Source organism: Arachis ipaensis, chromosome B02, assembly GCF_000816755.2.
Source record: "Arachis ipaensis cultivar K30076 chromosome B02, Araip1.1, whole genome shotgun sequence".
Classification (NCBI taxonomy): Eukaryota; Viridiplantae; Streptophyta; class Magnoliopsida; order Fabales; family Fabaceae; genus Arachis; species Arachis ipaensis.
In genome coordinates, this window is record NC_029786.2 from 91164221 (window position 1) to 91165050 (window position 830).

Below are 830 nucleotides of genomic sequence, written 5' to 3' on the forward strand. Positions count from 1 at the left end.
TACGCTTCTTTTCTTTCTCATGATCGTACCAAAAGTAGGAGTTACTGTAATCATTTTCCACGGAAAAAAATTAATTTTTCCGACAGAATTATCGACAGATTCTCTTTTCCGTCTGTAATTTATGCTAATTCATTTTTTTTGTTTTCCGACAAAAAAACCTTTTGAAATTTCCTCTATATTTCCGTGGGATAAAATTCGTTGGAAATATCCATCTGTAATAACTAGTTTTCTAGTAGTGATATAAAAAATACTATACAAAATTATAAATTGTACCTTAAAAGGATCCAGTTCAATGAAAAATAAAGAATACATTCTATGAAGTAGTAAAAGAAGAATAATAAATTTAAAGAAAATGAGTTGACTCTCGGATCTAGGCTCGTGTATCACAAAAAAAACTCTATATATAGGCTTTACTAAAAAAATATATGTAAATTAGTTATTATTAAGGTAATTTTTTATTATTTACGTTAGTTATACATCATATATTTGTTTTGTTAAAATTATATGATTTTATCATATCATATCATGATTAGAATCATTATTTTTTATCATGAATAAAGTAACCGAGGCCAACTTCATATCATTATCATACTAGCCATATTATTATTATTATTATCAACATAAATGGATCACCATTAAGGTAACAACTTGCTATTAATAAAATCATTAGATAATGAATAAGAATTAGAATTGTATCAATATAATTAAAAAGATTAAAAATATTTTCGAGTGATAATTAGTTTAATAATACATTAAATATTGATTTTATATAATTATAATAAAGATATTTTCTTAAATTAGTATAATTATGCATTATTCATTAAAATAAT